The sequence below is a fragment of the Phyllopteryx taeniolatus genome, unplaced genomic scaffold, assembly GCF_024500385.1.
Source record: "Phyllopteryx taeniolatus isolate TA_2022b unplaced genomic scaffold, UOR_Ptae_1.2 contig_106, whole genome shotgun sequence".
NCBI lineage: Eukaryota > Metazoa > Chordata > Actinopteri > Syngnathiformes > Syngnathidae > Phyllopteryx > Phyllopteryx taeniolatus.
Window position 1 is genome coordinate 29,473 of NW_026902829.1, and position 18,069 is coordinate 47,541.

The window sequence follows — 18,069 nt, forward strand, 5'->3', positions numbered from 1 at the left end:
GGTTGAAACGGGGCAGTTGGACACCGTGAGTGGCAGCTGTGGCGAAGGATGCCTCCTGAAGTCCAAGATCATGTGTGTTCAGCTCCAGGTTGTGTCGGCCGCACCACAGCTCCAGCCGCTCCACTTCCTGTCTATACGCAGACTCGTCACCCTCTTTGATAAGGCAGATGACTGTGGTGTCGTCTCCAAACTTTGACAGCTGGGTGCATTGAGGTGCAGTCTTTCATGTAGAGAGAGAAGAGTAGCAGAGAGAGGACACATCCTTGTGGCGCCCCAGTGCTTGTGGTGGGTGTGGTAGAAGTTATGTCACCCGGCCTGACCTGTTGTTTCCTGCCCTTCAGAAAGGTGCAAATCCACTGTCAGATGGCAGGCAAGACGCTGAGCTGGAGAAGCTTGGAGGAGAGGAGTTCGGGGATGATGGTGTTGAACGCAGAGCTGAAGTCCACGAACAGGATCCTCGTGTCGGTCCCCGCGCCGTCAAGGTGTTCTATAAAATGAAGTGCAGTCACATGTTGACTGCGTAATCCACAGACCTGTTTGCTCAGTAGGCAAACTGCAGGGAGTCCAGCAGAGAACCTGTGACACTCTTGAGGTGTTCAAGCATGAGGCGTTCAAAGGACTTCATGACCACAGATGTCAGGGCGACAGGCCTGTATTCATTCAGACCCGGGATTGGAGGTTTCTTGGGGATTGGGGTGATGGTGGAGCATTTGAAATAGGATGGTACTTCACACAGTTCCACAGATCTTTTGAAGATCACTGTGAAGACTGGAGCAAGCTGGTCCGCGCAGACTTTGAGGCAGGATGGGGACACACTCAGGTCAAATAGTGGAGCACAGGGTCCAAAGAAAACATGTTGAAGCAGAATTTAGCTATTATGCTGCACATAAATGGTATAAGTTGCCAACAGAAGTGACGTCAGCTCCAAGTGTGAATATTTTTAAGTCCAGGTTAAAAACTCTCCTCATGCTTTTTCGAGCATTTCCACTTTTAAATGATATTTCTTGCACTGTACGCTGTTTTAGTTGTACTTTTATCTTAATTTTTTTTCTCTTTGTTTTATATGTTTATGAGCTGTTTTTCTTTGTCTTTCAATGCTTTTACCCATGAAAAGCACATTGAGTTGCTCGATAAATGTGCTCGATAAATACATTTCCTTTGCTTTAAATGTCGGCTTACTTCTCTAAAATGACAACGGCTATAACAAAAACGTTTATATTATCAAATTCACGATCACAAAGAAAATGAAATGCATCTATCTATCTATATATGTATATATATATATTTTTTAAAAGCACTGGACAGCACCCATGGTTCGATCCCTTGGAAGGGATTGAGAAGAGATGAATTCTGCAGTGTAATTATTTCTAGAGGAAGTAACCACTGAGCTACACCAGTGCAGACCAGCAATGGGAAAATTTTATTTTAATACAAAACTCTAGTTCCGTGACCCAAAATTGAGTTTGGACGTGAGACATTCGATCGCACACAAACGCACAGTGGTTACGTAATGGAAATCAGAATCAGAATCATCTTTATTTGCCAAGTATGTCCAAAAAAGGAAGGAAGGAAATTTGTCTCCAGTAATTGGAGCCGCTCTTGTACGACAACAGACATTCAATTGAAAGAGAATACTTTTGAGACATAAAGACATTAAGAAAAACAGTCACTGAGCAATAAAGGGTTGTTCGTTATCTGGTAATGCCGATAAATTTTTTTTTTTTTTTGGGAAAATTGTGCAAAAAGATTCAGAGTCCTCTAGCACTTAGAGCAGTTTGAATGACTAATATTGTCTATATAAAATTAAATAAAATTTAAAAAATGACAGAATGCACAACATGGGGCCTAATGCTCTCTCTCCCTACTTCTAATGACTTGGAAATTGGACCATGGTGGCACTTTAAAGCTTCACTTGTTCAAAAGTGTGGCCAAATTTCGACCCTTTAGCCTTTTTCTTGAAGTGATTTGTCTTTGTTCAAAACGTCAGTCAAAGTGTGCAGAAAAAGTCATCGTGGTCGCACAAGGTGAAATAATATGACCAGTCATTCAGTATTATATACAATTATTTCTAATACATAATTAATCATTCAAATATGATACTTTAGATCAGTTTGTTTCTCATCACGTTTATTTCTAAAAGTAACGTAAACACCACAGGTTTATTTATACATCTACACGTCTACATCTAAAACTGTATATTTATATTTGTTCTGCCGGGTGTTCGAGAGCTTGATGAGAGAGATGGGTAGGTGATAACTTAGCTTAAGTTTTGTTTTGTTCAATCTCCCGGCCTTTCTGAGTTTATAATACGTGACAACAACAACGGATAGTCCTTCAGTAAACATGTTGCGTGAACGTGAACCTCAAGGATGAATCACTAACTGAACGAGGAAGTACTTGAATGATTGTGTGAAAAAGAACTGAGCGATTCAGCGAACGAAACTTTTGAACGAACTGATTCACTACACTCAAAAGAACTGCCGTGCCCATCGCTACTACAAATGTATATGAAATAAAAGCAATAACGGCATTTGATTCTACATGTCGCTTACCGTCCATCCAAGGGTGACAAATGAGCAACAAATCACTATATATCAAATTAACCATGTTTTTTTTCTTCTTTAATTCTGTTTGCTCTAGTAGTTGGCAAGGGGAGTCCACTAATTACACTGGAAATGCAAATTTAGGAGCTGGATATCAAGTTTATTTAGTGCCAAACACAAACATATACAGTAACACAATATAATAAACAATTCTTCTTTTATTCTTCATTCTTGAACACCTGCAGACAAACGGCATCTTGACGCGTAAACTCCTTTGAAGAGAAAGATTTTTTTAAGAAGAATGATATCAACGTGTGTAAAAATACATCCTGATCAGCTAACAAATCCAGATGACCAGCAATTAGAACATTAGAAGAACATTTGCTCGCTCTCAAACATCTACTATATATATATATATATATATATATATATATATATATATATATATATATATACACACACACACACACACACACACACACACACACACAGGCTATGCGCTCAATGGATACAGCAACACTGCCATCTAGTGGATAAAGGGAGGGCGTTCCCACACGTGTCAATCTTTTCAACTTGAAACTACGTTAAGTTTGTCAAGAATCAATGCGTGTGCCTGCTGATCCACAAACGGACCTTCAACAATTCACAAGCAGAATTGAATATTTACAGATGATAAATGCAAACGGCGGCACGGTGGCCGACTGGTTAGAGCGTCAGCCTCACAGTTCTGAGGACCCGGGTTCAATCCCAGGCCCCGCCTGTGTGGAGTTTGCATGTTCTCCCCGTGCCTGTGTGGGTTTTCTCCAGGCACTCCGGTTTCCTCCCACATCCCAAAAACTTGCATTAATTGAAGACTCTAAATTGCCCGTAGGTGTGACTGTGCGTGCGAATGGTTGTTAGTTTGTATGTGCCCTGCGATTGGCTGGCAACCAGTTCAGGGTGTACCCCGCCTCCTGCCCGATGATAGCTGGGATGGGCTCCTAGTGAGGAGAAGCAGCTCAGAAAATGGATGGATGGATGGATGGATAAATGCAAACACAACATTAAAAAAATATGTAAATCGCGGATATATTTGTGTATCTGAAAAACACGTGCAAATAATTTTAAGACATCTCTCTCCGCATACTTCCTTCTTTTAAATAAAATATAGTGTAAACAACCGCGCTGACTGCAGTTTTCGCTTGCGTCCTAACAACATCCTGTTTCAGCCGTTTTATTTCGGAGACAATGCCTTCAGGCCAAAACCAAAAATGCACTATGGACCATTAAAGGCCGAAAATTTTCGGTGGCCAAAATTTCGGTGCATCATTAAATTATATTGTCTGTCCAAATTATGAAAAATGTGTTATTAAATCCTTTTACCAGATATGAGTTAAAGCCAATGAAATCAGATGTCATAAATGCACGAAATGAAACCAAGGGTCAAATGATTTATGACAGCTATATACTTCCAAATGAACAAACCACAGTGCTCACCTTCTGGTTGACCTCGGCCAAGTTTTCCCTCCACAGTCTGACCACACGGGACACCTGGCTGGGCAGGTAAGTGTGAGCCCATAAAGCAGCTTCAGGAAGGCGCTTGGTTTTTATCAAAACCTCTCAACACTCATCAAGTCTGTGTGGAAAAGATGACAGAACAACAGTTACACCAGTGACTTTCAACGCAAAATCAGGACCCTTCAGTCACATGTGGTACTTACCTCCCCTGCAGGAAGTAGGTCACAAAGGCAACGTTGTTCTTGCCTTCCCTTTCTGCACCCTCGGCCAGCTTGCCCACCATACGGGCGTTACCGGAAGCGGTGGCGAGGAGGAGTAAGCCCTCGTAATCCTTAGCATGCCGAAGGCATTCCTGGGCCAGGCCGAACTCACAGGCAGTAATACCCAGCTCTGCACACCGCTTCCACTTCTGCTCTGACTATGAGGGAGAAAAAGGGGGACATGGATAGATTGATTCAGAATGTTTGTAAACCAATAAGTGCCAGGATACCACAAATTCAAACAACAGCGGTAAAGGAGAAGACTTGCCAATCAGAGACACCTTGCAAGAAGAAACTCATTCATTCAAACGTGTCACCCTGTGTTCTCAATCGCTCTGCCTGGGTCAAATGGCATGGAAGGGTTTGCTGACAAGTGGTGCCATGGGAGAACGCTTTGTTGCCACCCATAATAACATACAGTATTGTTGTGATGTCATGGTCAATTGTCGTATTATGAATGTACAGAATGGACGGAGAATTCCTATTTCCACTCAGTGATTATTGTTAGAAAAAAAAAAAAAATTATTATTCCACGCTGCAGTGCGGTTACATACTAGTGACCCGACTTGCGAATTTTTCAAGATACGAGCTGTCGTCGGGCTCTTTTTATACTTTGACTTGCGAGCAAAAATTTGACACGAGTGCTGTGTGGTGCCAGTGAACTCAACTCACTTCACAACAAGCAGCAGTTAGGCAGATAGTGCACAATTCATGAAAAAACCGGCTTCAAGCTGTTTACCGCCACTCCCAGTCCAAGTTTACTGTCAAACTAAACAAAAAAATGGACATATTGTATATTTAAAATAACCACAGCTTGGCTTCAGATAAGTCACTTTAGCTTCATGCAAACAATGTTCAATATTTGGAAACAATATAGTGGAGCAACAGATATAGACGGATAATATAATAATACTCACAGGCATATATTCTTCATCCTCTCCAAAGAATGACTAATATGACTGCGGTTTACTGAGTTTTGAGTGTCTCCATGTACAGTATATTTGAATGTCTGAATTATGCTGCTCCCAGGTGGCCGTGGTGCAAACGCCAGAAGCGGCAGAATGTCCATTAAATTGAAGCGAAAAAATGTCAAAAATGATTTTGATGACAATTTTATTTTTTTTTTGGAGAGAGAGACTGGGATGGATTAATGGCATTTTCATTAATTTGTGGAAAGATGACTGAAGAGATGAAATATTGAAAGATGATTTCAGATACAACTATGTGAAGTTACGAGCATGGCCACTAAATCAATTGAACTCAAGGCACCACTGTCTTCTTAAAAAAGGACTCAAGTTACCTCTGCTTCTACAGCCAGCTCGTAGGCAATTTTCAAGTCTCCCAGTTGCAAGGCCAGCTCAAACCTGTGCTCAGGGTCCGTCGTCAGCGCTAATGCCTGCTGCTTGAAACCCTGGAGAGCCGGAAGACAAAAAAACTAATAAGCACAGAGGAAGCCATCAATCGGTCGAACAACTAGGAATCAATGAAATGAAATGTAATGACAGGCTAATAATGCACTGACCTGTTTTTCCAGGAAGTGGGCCACTCTGGTCCGTTGCTCTTTTGCAATTGTGGGAAGCTCCTTGTCGGCCACACCAAAGTCCCTCCTCATGACAGCAGTCTGGTACTTGAGGACTGAGACCAGCAGGGAGTAGCTGACGATGTTGAGCTCCCTGTCTCCCAGGTAGAGACGCTCATGTTTGGCTATGTAGCCCAGTAAATACATGGTTCTGCGCGGAGAGGGAACATCTTAAATGATGGCGCATATCTGTGTTCTGCTGTTACTATAAATACAACCAGAGCTGACTTGAAAAGAAGTTTAAGGTGACTTGAATGCAATCATAAATATCTGACCTGTCCAAGTTAGCAAGAGTGACAATCTCTCCCCCTACAAAGTAGCTGAGTCTGTTCAGAGAGCTGGTGTAAATGAAGCAGTCGCCAACCCAGAGTCCAGTCTTCACGATCTCCCGGACCTCTCCCTTGACCTGAACCAGGAGAAAATCCATGAACTTACAAATGTAATGTGGGATCATTGTGTGAGAGTTTACACCCCTCCATGTCATAGGTCACTGTTGGTGGCACCACTCCATCGCATAATTGTTTTTTGGTGAACCACCGTGCCAGGCAGCACTGGGGTCTACTGAAGAGATGCAGCGTCATTAAGAGCAAGCATAAGAGGCTGAGAACGTCCCCAACTAAGCTCTAGTCATAGTTGTTGTTCCTACTGAGCAGAGAGAATATACGGCTACGAGTATTGTTGTATTGTTGCACGCTCTATCTGTATTCAGTTTCAGTTTATTTTTGAAAGGGGACAATGCAATTTCATAAAACACATGAAGTACACATGGTTAAAAAAGCCAGAATTAGCCAGAAGGCTAGTTTTCATCTGTAGTCCCCTGGCCATGATGTAAAAAAGCAGTAAAATACATCTACAAGACAATATAATACAGGATACATAATCAAATACTTATTATACTATTAAGAGAGAATAAAACCACAAATCATTTGATCATAACATGAAAACATCATAACATACTTGTCTTTTAGTGTTGGCAGCTATAGGTGTTAACGAGCCACATTTTCAGTTTTTTTGTGAAGGCCTTGTATGTTGTAAGCAGTTTAACCTCCTTAGGTACTGAGTTCCACTCACCAGCGCTCCTCACTGACCAGGCTGACTTACTGAAAGTGCTCCTGCGCAGAGGAATGAGACAGTCACCTCTGACAGAGCCTCGAGTGACACGCTCAGAGCTGTTTCTTTGGCTGATGAACTCAGCCAGAGGAGCTGGGGCCAAATCATGCAGTACTTTATAAATCAAATTTAAATCTATTATTATAAATTTAAAATATGTGAAGACGGTCCCAGTTTAAAAGACTGTATTTTTTTTAAATTGCACAGTGATGATAGTGCCTTGGTTTTTTATCCATCACTTTAATTACTTGTTTGTACAAAACATCCAATGGTTTTTTTGCATTCTGACCAGCCTGGGACCAACTGGTTATGCAATAGTTAAAGTGACTAAGAATCATCGAATGCAGGTAAATTTTTGCAGCTTCAGTTGACATTTCATTCCGAATTGCACGAAAATTTGCGAGGTTTAATTTGATATTTTTACACAATTTGTCAATATGGGCTTTAAAGGAAAGCTGTGAATCTATTATTAACCCAAGATATTTGTATTGGCTGACAATTTGCATTTTTTCTCCATTAACAAGTATGTCGGGGTCAGGTGATACTCTATTTGTTTTAGTGAAATACATGCCTACAGTTTTAGAAACGTTTAGCTGTAGACAGCACTCCTGCAACCAAGTTGTGACACAGGACATTGTATTAGTGAGTTTAGCAGCAACAGTATCTTTGGAGCGACCATGAACAAAGAAAACTGTGTCGTCTGCATACATTACGCACTCTGCTTCAGAGCAAACAGTGGGCAAATGTATGTGTTGCTGCTACATGTGTTCAAGTCGTACCGGTGAGTTTTTTAATTAATTTTTTAAAAGATTTATAGTTACGTTACGTCTATGCTAATTTCCGTAAGCCCGGCTATGGTGTTTCACATAATATGTTAGCATTAAGCTAGGTGCCTTTTAATGCAGCCCTATGGGTTGTACAAGCCAGTGCAAACTGTAGCGTCATGAAGGGCATCTGGCTTAAAACGTTGCCAAACAAATATGAACCTTCATCCAAAGAATTCCATAGCGGATCGGTCCCCGGCACAGTTAACCTGCAGGGCGCCGGTGGAAATTCAGCTACTGTGGGTGGAAGACGAAGGAGAGGTGGAAAGTGAGTTCTTGGGCAGAAAGAAAAGAGGAAAGCATATAGCCGAGAATTTAATGTGGGGACTTAGAATGTTGGGACTATGACAGGAAAAGCTCGCGAGTTGGTTGACATGATGAGAAAGGTTGATCTATTGTGTGTCCAGGAGAGCAGGTGGAAAGGCAGTAAGGCTAGAAGTTTATTTTTATCATGGTGTAGATGGGAAGAGAAATGGAGTCGTGGTTGTTTTAAAAGAATGTCTTGGAGGTGAAAAGAGTATCAGATCGAGTGATGAGGCTGATACTTGAAATTGAGGGTTTTATATATTATGTAATGTCCCACAGGTAGGCTGTGACCAAGAGGTGAAAGAGAAATTCTGGAAGGAGCTCGACAAAGTAGTTCTGAGCATCCCAGACAAAGAGTGAGTGGTGATTGGTGCAGATTGTAATGGACATGTTGGTGAAGGAAACAGGGGTGATGAAGAAGTTATGGGTCGGTTTGGCATCCAGGAAAGGAACTTGGAGGGACAGATGGTGGGAGACTTTGCAAAAAGGATCCAAATGGTTGTAGTGAACACTTTTTTTCCAGAAGAGGCAGGAACAAAGGGTGACCAACAAGAGCGGAGGTAGAAGCACGCAGGTAGATTACATCTTGTGCAGACGATGTCATCTGATGAGGTTACCGACTGTAAGGTGGTGGGAGGGGAGAGTGTGGCTTGACCAGGGGTGGGCAAACTAGGGCCCGCGGGCTCTACATATGTGTGAACAGACTTTTGTCTGATGAACACCAACAAAACATCCTACAGATCCCAGCTGAGTGATGAACACCTCAGATGTGTTCTGAGAATTGCCACAACAAAACTAACACCAGACTTTGATGCACTGGCAAAAAAAAAGTGATAAATAAAACAACACTGTTCCCATTAAAAGTAAGTCTAAGTATTAACACTACAATGCCTTTGTTTTTTTGTTTTTTTTTATATGTAAGCATCTGATTCTGGCTTGGCCCGCCTGTCAAATTTTAAAATTCAATGGCCCCGGAGCCAAAACGTTTGCTCACCCTTGTGCTAGACAGCATAGGATGGTGCTGTGTAAGATGATTCTGGTGGTAGGGAGGAAGACTCAGAAGACAAAGGCGGAGTAGAGAACCATGTGGTGGAAGCTGAGAAAGGAAGAGTGTTGCGCGGCTTTTTGGGAATAGCTGAGACAGGATCTCGGTGGACAGGAGGAGCTCCAGAAGACTGGACTACTGCAGCCAAGGTGATCAGAGAGGCAGGCAAGAGAGTACTTGGTGTATCTTCTGGCAGGAAAGGAGAGAAGGAGACTTGGTGGTGGAACCTCACAGTACAGGAAATCATACAAGGAAAGAGGTTAGCTAAGAAGAAGTAAGACACTTGAGAGGACAGAGGAGAGGAGCAAGGAATACGTTGAGATGCGACATAGGGCAAAGGTAGAGGTGGCAAAGGCCAAAAAAGAAGCATATGAGGACAGGTATGCCAGGTTGGACACTAAAGAAGGACAAAAGGATCTATACAGGTTGGCCAGACAGAGGGATAGAGATGGGAAGGATGTGCAGCAGGTTAGGGTGATTAAGGATAGAGATGGAAATGTGTTGACCGGTGCCAGTAGTGTGCTGGACAGATGGAAAGAAAACTTTGAAGAGTTGATGAATGAGGAAAATGAGAGAGAAGGAAGAGTAGAAGAGGGTGGTGGACCAGGAAGTGGCAATGACTAGTAAGGGGGAAGTTAGAAAGGCATTCAAGGGGATGAAAAATGGAAAGGCAGTTGGTCCTGATCACATTCCTGTGGAGGTATGGAAGCATCTAGGAGAGCTGGCTGTGGAGTTTTTGAACAGGTGAGAAGATGCCTGAGGAATGGAGAAAAAGTGTGCTGGTGTCCATTTTTAAGAACAAGGGTTATGTGCAGAGCTGTGGGAACTGAGAGGAATAAAGTTGATGAGGCACACAATGAAGTTATGGGAAAGAGTGTTTTTGGCTAGACTCAGGATAGAAGTCAGTATTTGCGAGCAACACTCTGGTTTCATGCGGAGAAAAACTACCACAGATGCATTATTTGCCCTGAGGATGTTGATGGAAAAGTACAGAGAAGGTCAGAAGGCGCTAAATTGTGGGACAGCCAAGGTTAGATGTTGTGGAGACAAAGTTAGAGAGAGCAGACTTCAATGGTGTGGACACGTCCAGAGGAGAAATAGTGAGTATATTGGTAGAAGGGCAATGAGGATGGAGCTGCCAGGCAAGAGAGCTAGAGGAAGACCAAAGAGAAGGTTGATGGATGTTGTGAGGGAAGACATGAGGGCAGTTTGTGTTAGAGAGGAGGATGCAGGAGATAGGCTGACATGGAAAAGGATGAGACGTTGTGGCGACCCCTAACGAGACAAGCCCAAAGGAAAAGAAGAAGCTAGGTGTGTTTTGTTTAACAAAAAAGATATTTCACAAATTCTGCCAGTGTATGTAAACTTATGAGCACAACTGTACATATATGCAATCATACGTACCCCTGTCACATTGGAATGAAAGTGTACAGGTTTTTCATAACCTCTAGATGGGGGCATACATTTATAAAATGTGAAAGCACTATTGACTTGGCAATTTTTTTGGGGAAAAAATGCACATTATACACGAAAAATTACAGTACATGGTTTGGTTGAACATTTTGGTGTTTAAAAATATGTTTCAATCGCTTTTGTTATATTTGTCAGTTTTACAGTAAATATTTCGTGGATTGACCAAAAACGAAAACAGCTTGAAGCAAGCTTTGCCTCTTATTTGGAGAACTGTAAACGACGGAGTAAAAGCAGGTGCTAAGGAATACTTTAAAAAGTGTGTTTTAATACGTTTAAAGCATGTGGGGGGTTACTGTACCATAATAAAAAGGCTCATAACAATGGAAATACACACAAACCTCAAAAGCATCCTCAATGCCGTCCTCCGTCACTCCTTCGTTGTTCTCTTGTGAGGCAGCTACTTTATCAGCCATGTATCGAAGGATGAAGAAAGACTCTTCAGTCGCGATGCAGACCAACTCGCCAGAGTCCGACCAGAAGATCTGCACACAGGACAAAAACAAATAAAATGGAGGGATACAAAGGTAAGAATGAGACTGCTTGTGTTGCCAGTAAACCACCTTACTAAACATTCATAAAACAAACACATAGACCTGAAAGTAGCTATAAACCCTCCATAACAAGTACATTGATGAAAAAACTAGTACATTACATGAGTACATTCGTTATTCTACTGCCCACGCTGTTCTTCTCACCAATAATGATCCATTTGTGCTATTTAAGTGCACTTTTTAGGGCAAGTGACACCGTTGGAAAAGTCACAGTCATTTTGACTTGCCGACGTAATTGCAGCCTGTACAAGCTTATTTTCAACAAAAACTTGTCGGCCAACCGGAGAAGGGGTTCCCGAAGTAGCTGACGAAACGAAAGGGTCCAGGTCATATGTTGAGAAATAATAGTCATCCTGTTTCACTCTAATTTGAAGGTGTTTTTGGCCAGCTTTTCTATTGGCCATATCACACAAAAACACTCCCCAAAGAGTAAATTTTTTGCGACACAAACTAAATTTCTATGGAACGCATCATCTCACTTTCAAAATTCTTGATTTGCTGTACTCAGGTTGAAGTGGCCATTCCAACCAAACTTGGCATTTAAGACCGTAATTTTTGGAAAACCTTGTCAAGTTTCCTATTGAAAGAGAGTCTTACATGTTTAGGTTGGATCTCAATGCGGCGGATCAGTTCGGTGTTCTCCCAATCATAAAATCCCAGACCATTCACTGACCTCCCCCCAAGCAAGAAACCTCCATAGATGCCTGCAGGGTCCAAAAAAAGAATATATTGGTTGTTGTTTTTACCAGCAATAACCTATTGAACCACAAGTTTGCTTTACGACAGCATTGCCATTACCCTCTGCTCCAAAGTCAGGCGTGAATGATTTCTTTACTTTGAAATTCTGCATTATTTTCACAACGCTTCTGCTTTCTCTAATTGCATATCTGTTAAAACAGGAAGAGGCATTAACTATTACACATGCGCTTAAACATACTGTAAATAAGAAAGACAATTATATGACAGTAGGGATTGTCTGCTGCTGTCATTTTACACAAATACATAAGCACTGAATAGAACATTTGCTCATACTGTAGCAATTGAGCAGTAAAGCAACCCAGACAGACTTAGAAGTGAACACTTACTCAGATGAGTCATGTGCCCAAGCAAAATCCTGTGCTGAGCCGAAGATCTTGCTTCTCAGAGATATGGCGGTACAGATGATGTACTCTCCATCGCCACACACTGCAACAAACCAATAAATGAGAGCTCGACATGAGACCAGGTCACTCAGCAAGACATTGAAATTGTTTGTGCACATTCAGCGTACCTCCCGTTGGGGTTATGCTGAATCGTTTGAGGGTGTATCTCAAAACTTTCCAAGTCTTTCACCGCCAGTGGGAGCCTCTCTCCATCCTTAATCTCAGCATCACCCATTTGCATCAAGTTGGCCTGCTGTATTTGACGGTGCTGGACCCAAATAATCTTCCCGCTGGTGTCCATTGACATGGCCGGCTCCTCGCGGCCCACCTGAAGAGAAAACAAACAACAGAGGAGATCGACAATGTTTTTTTTGTATGCATGAAAGCAATGTGAAGACTGCTTTTATATCACCTGCACAATATTGAAGAGTACTTACACTGTAGTAACAAGGTACAGTGCTATCTTGATGAGTGCCCCAAATGACACGTTTTTTGAGTTACAAAGTCATGCTTGATCAATTTTTCGCTGTTAAGGTACTGTAATGCCCTTGCAAGTGGGCAAGAAGAGCCACAATTGATGATGCACTTTCGGCTGTTAATTTAATATGAAAAACAGCCAAACACAAACACAAAATGAGAGCACCCATAAGGAGCTGCTGTAGGCCCCAACTCACGCCGAGAGGATCACACGCAGAGTAACCTAACTACTAAGTCCACCCACATTCACCATCCTGACACCAGTCACGAGGCCACGCTCCTTAAAGGCACACTTCCAACACATGAATACTACAATGCGTACAGTAATACACTTGATAAAACCAGTTTATCTCTTCAGATTCCCTTTTTATTGTTTCATTATGTTTTTATACAATTTAGTTGTATTTGTCTTCATCAGAAACGCAGCAAAAAACAAACCAAAAAAACAAACTGGAGGTGTTTTTTTGGGGGGCCTAGAACGTATTTCAATGGCATTTTAATTAATTTAATGGTGAAAAATTGAGTTATAAGCTTGGTCACGGAACAAATGAACCTTGTACGCCAAGCTATTTACTTGCAGGAGCTGTGTGACTTCAATGATTAAAAACACTGTTCTTGTACTTACTTTGACAATGATGCTGCCTTCATCATAGCCCAGCGCTACATTGTTGGAGCCCCTGAGGACGCACGCACACCACACTCGCTCCATACCGTAGTTGAGGGTGCTCTCCAGGCGGTATGTGCTAGAGTGCCAAATCCGTACCGTACCTTCAGTGAGAGATAATGTTGTGCGAAGCAAAGAGTAATATAGCCGTTGGAAGAGAACGGAACACAAGATATTGCAGCTCACCTTCCTCTGACCCGGTGATTATGATCGGCATCTCTGGGTGGAAGCTCACGCATGAGACATTCTGAGCATGGCCCTCCAGTGTCTGAAGACAGGTCTTGTTCTAGAACAGAAGTAAACTCCAGATAAATTATTTGTAGGGATGTCCGAATCACATTTTCTTTTGCACCCAAGTCAGAGTCTTTAATGTTAAATATCTCCCGATACTGAGTCCCGATCCGATACATAAAATGAGTAATAAATAAAAATGATATATTAAAAATATATATATATATTTACCATTTACCAAATAGAAATAATTTTGGTAATCCTAATTGATCTAAAACAGGAAAATGTTTGTCTAATTTCATGTCAGACAGTCAGGCGGAGAAATTACTGCATCTGCTGTTCTTGCTGTGCGCACCTTAGCCTCTTCGGGGCAGTGTGGTGCGATACATTCATGGAGCTACTAATTTTCTGTAAGCTAGAAAAAGATTACAAGACCGTCGTGATAAGACATTAACTCATTCACTGCTATTGACTGCTGTTAAATTCAAATATCCATGTTAACATGAGTGTAGTGGTGCACTCGCCTGACTTTGGTGCGGGCAGTGTGGGTTCAGTTCCCACTCTGTGATGGTGTGAATGTGAGTGCGAATGGTTGTCTGTGTCTATATGTGCCCTGTGACTGACTGACGACCAGTTCAGGGCGTAGTCCGCCTTTTGCCCGAAGTCAGCTGGGATAGGCTCCAGCGCCCTGTGACCCTAACCAGGATAAGCGGTGTTGAAAATGGATGGATGGATGGATGTTAACATGAAGTACTGGCAGTGAATTAATTTTCACAGTTTTCACAGATTAAAACTGTGTGTATTGTTACATTACCTATCTGTACGTGTTACGATGGAGTTTGTGAATAAATATTTGTTATTTGAAGGTAAATCCCCCGTGATGTAATGGTAACTGTAGCTGGCCCGTCAATGGGGTTTTCCATTGAGTGTTGGCATTGAGATGGCAATTTCTAAAACAATCATGTGTGTCTTGTATTTAAATATATAGTGCGTTTAATTCTTTTTGTTTCATTTAGTTTTATAGGAAACTACATTAAATTACTTCAATTACTTTTTCGGTTAGCAGGACAAAAACAGATGCTATACCTGATAGTCCCAGATTTTGACCTGATGGTCATCAGCCCGATATCAGGTAGGGCTTGTCTCCTCCACTGTAATAGTCGATGCAACTGACCCCTTTCTCATGGCCTTCCAAAGTCAAGTTGGGAGAGGATGAGCCCAGCTGCCAAACCTGCAACATCAGAAGGACACGACCAAATAATTTCTTTCAATATTTTGATAGAACAATATGGAACAATATACATTTTTGAGACAGCTATTACACTGTATCTCATTAGAACTCAAATTACAGTACTACAGATTTTGTTGGCTCTCCAAGTGTCACCATAATTACCAACATGGAAATTGAGTAGCTTAATAGCTCCAAGTGTTCATTAAAAACAAGGCAGAGGTTTTATTCCTAAAAACTACAATGTATATTACAGTAAGCCGATGTAATATTATGCAGTTTGAACATTAACACTGCGCTTAAATCGGAAAAAAATACATAAAACAAGAAATTGTAAAAAATATACTGTAAAGTGAATTTAGATATTTGTGTCTAAATACATCATACGTGTTTGAAGATAATTGCTTAACAACGTGCAAAGACAAAGAACTTTGCACTGCTGAAATGTGGAAAACTGTGTTCAACTGTTTTTCACCGTTTCGGTTTTCCTGATTTTATGGCCATGGCTAAAACAACTCCCAGTAAAGTACTTTGGCTCCACCTTGAGTCCTGCCTAACCCACGAGATAAAAACTTGAGCGCCTTTGTCCGGATCAGCGGTTATCCGGTGCAATTGTGACCTGCAGTTAGCAAGCAAGCCATACCTACACCCAGAAATTGCATCTGCCCTACAGGTAGTCCGCTGCCTTGGCCATTTTAGAGCGCCTCGTTGTCAGCTGTGAGTGCGTACACATCATGGAGAGAAAGGTGGAAGGGCGAGGAGGGGAAAGAAGTCAGATGTGACAGCCAGCATGTGTACCGGGGCTTCATGGTAGCTTGGCTGCTTTAGAGCGCCCCGTTGTCACGGCATGGAAAAGTCCCGTGACGACCCAGTGGGATATATTCCAGCCCCCGAACGATTTAAGCGTATATATTTTCGTGGCTCAAACATGTAGATATGTGGAGGCATAAGAAAGATGCTAGAAAAATGAACATCCATTTTCAGGTCATAGAAGTAGTATTTGATTGACAGTTAAGCAGGTTGTGGTTTTATGCATTCGGCGGACACGCCCTCATCATTTGAGAGGAGAAAAGAAGCTTGATTTTTCATGATTTTGAAATGATTATATTATATGATTTTATATACTTGATTTTCTTTTTTAATCATTCAAATTTGGCACGGTGGTTACCAATACTCCTCCTTGTGGCTCAATTGGAATGTATCGCTCATAAATGTGTAAATGAAAATTAAATGTTTGAGAACTGTACTTAAATGTACTGTACTGGATTCAAAAAGGTTTCCATCACTGTAACATTATGGACAGCTTAAACATTTAATTCAGTGACTCTTAGAAAAGAGAACAAATAAAAGTCGCGGCCGGGGTATATCCTGCCAGCCCTACAAACCTCTATTGCCCGGTTCCTTTATTCTGGTCGAGGTAAAACTTCCATAATTCCACTTCCCCTTTCCATGGAAAGTTTAAACAATTTATTTGACAATACAAAGTCAAACAATAAGGTTGGAAAAGGTTTAGTGCTGGGCTCTCCCACAAGTGGCTCAGAACAACATGTGTGGTGAAGAGAGCGCAGAAGTTCTTGTCCGCTTGTTTTGTGGTCAAAACCGCTTCCCGTCGTGACGTCATGCAGTCTCGGACCAATCGTAGCTTCACCCTAGTGGAGGAGGTCCGTTCGGAAATTCAGTCCGGTGCTCCCATCGCGCCCCGAGACCGCGGCACCCAGAGACAGAGCGTGCTTCACTTTCTATAACTTTCCTAATGAGCGTGTTGGCTATTGCTAGGGATACGTCTGTACATCCGCCATATGGAATGTGTCAGTTTTACTTGTTTCGAGTGGCACGCACAATAACAACGCTCTGAGTTACCGAAGGTTCCGGGGTGTGGACAGCGCGCCCTGAGTGAACTTCCCAACGCACTCTATGTTAATATGTTGTGCGTTTGTTGTGTCGGTGCGACTGAGTGTAATGTAATTATATGTTCATAAGGATATCAGGATGTGTAACTGTAATGGGATGAATCAAACAAAAGTGTATGCAGTGTTATGTAAGCGTGCAGCCAGGAATTTCTATCAACTCCCCCTGTTGAGGTGGCCATACCGGGTCGCCTCACAAACACTGTGTGTGTGTGTGTGTGTGTGTGTGTGTGTGTGTGTGTGTGTGTGTGTGTGAACTATGTGTATCCTATATGTAGACCCCCATACCCAACACCAAAGTACCCGGCCCCCCAACGGGTTTGACTTAAACTCCTCCACTGGGCGGTGGGTAGGTGTGTGCGACAGTTGGAAAAACCCAACTATGTATCGGAGAAAAAAGGTGGGGACTACTTCGTACTCGTTTGTGTCACGTACTACTATTGATACTCATACCATATTTTGAGCAGAACTGCATGAGATTACGCAGGAGTTGTGGTTTGGGAGCAGTACGAACAACTTCTTCCTACCTTAATAGTCCTGTCTTGGGAGGCACTTGCAAACTGATTATTGTCTTTAGGGTTGATGACGATCTGCATGACATAGTGCCTGTGACCCTCAAACACCCGGCTGCAGGCATCTACAAAGAGATGGGCACAGTGTTTAAGAAGTGCACCGCTGGATGAAGACATTTATCTGTTTGTTGGTGTGGATTACAAGACGAAGCATACCGCTGCTGGTGAGGATGAAGGGCTGGGTTGGGTGGACAGCGATGCAACGGATGTAGTCAGAGTGGGCCTCAAACATGTGAACACGCTCCAAGGTGTTGTAGTTGAACACACGGATCTGCAGGTCATCCTACCAAGAGAGAAGAACATTTGCTAACCATTAATAATCATGAAAAAACATTCTGACAAAATATTCTCTTGGTATCAGTCTATTTAGGAAAATGAAAGGATATGACAACCTAGTTATCAAAAGAAAACAGTAGTGTGACAACAGTGCCTTGATTTATGAGTTCATATCATTCTGTGACCAACCTTGTAACCAGGGGTGGGTAGAGAAGCCAAATATTGTACTCAAGTGAGAATACTGTTACTTCAGATTTTTACGCATGATCCTTTTTGGAACAATGGTAGTGTTGGATTTATCTTACCCAACATTATAAAAAATAGACACAAAAGGAATGAAGACGCTGGTTTCTTTTTCTCATGAGGAGGGCGGATGGGAGATTG

At 42.1% G+C, this 18,069-nt stretch overlaps 1 pseudogene; it reads right to left on the reverse strand.

Annotated features, from left to right (window-relative positions):
- Positions 1-4,019: 4,019 nt before the first annotated feature.
- LOC133473090 (coatomer subunit beta'-like) lies at positions 4,020-17,692 on the reverse strand (annotated as a pseudogene).
- Between the last annotated feature and the right edge of the window lie 377 nt (positions 17,693-18,069).